Consider the following 835-nt stretch of genomic DNA (forward strand, 5'->3'; position numbering starts at 1 on the left):
CATATTCTAGAAGGTGGCTCAGCTTTTTGCCAGCATAAATCATACATGCATAGACAAAAATAAGTAAGAATCTATTGCACATAAAGCGCGACGACACAAAATTTAACTTAATTTGATTGGCTGTTGGATTTGTCGCTAATGACCGAGCGTCGCCAATCACATAAGGAATACGGTAAATAAAATCTTAAGGTATAAGATAGCAACAAGAGCCTAATCATCAGGTAATCGGACAGTACTGTACCGGTAAAAATTAAATAGGCGAGGAGAACTAGGCAGAAGAGTGTATAAAAGCCGGGCTTGCTGGTCGTTCAAGCGAACATGAAGGGATATTTGAAGCCATGGAGAGTCTTGATTGACTCGGAGCCTCGAGTAGCTATGCTTGTCGCCCCACCCCGGAAGGGAGTCAGTAGTATGCTGATGCACTAGAAGTGCTAAGAAAGATACAATCTCTGTCCGTCTCGCGACGGGGACACAAGTTACTGTGTCGCATGTCGCTGTGGGGCTTGGTGTGAAGTTGAAAACTTCGATAGCGTGGAAGGCTGTTAGTGAACTGGAGGTATGACCTCGTCCTTGAGATGGCAGCGCCGTGCTCATGGATCCACAGAAAGTTTAAGATGCTAGGCGGTACGCATCCAGCTTCTAGTAGAGCTTTAGTTAGTCATGAACACACCTCTGCTTGGAAGAAGAAGCACATTTTGCGCGAGCACGAGGCCGATGCGGTTGTGGTGCGAGACATTGGTATACTAGACCTTGTTAACAACGAGGTTGCCGTTTGGCCGAATCTACGTTTGGCGGCACGCGAAGTAGTAAAGGTCAGGTCGGCGGTCAACCGCTG

The sequence above is a fragment of the Phytophthora infestans genome, genomic scaffold, assembly GCF_000142945.1.
Source record: "Phytophthora infestans T30-4 supercont1.124 genomic scaffold, whole genome shotgun sequence".
In the NCBI taxonomy this organism is placed as follows: Eukaryota; Oomycota; class Peronosporomycetes; order Peronosporales; family Peronosporaceae; genus Phytophthora; species Phytophthora infestans.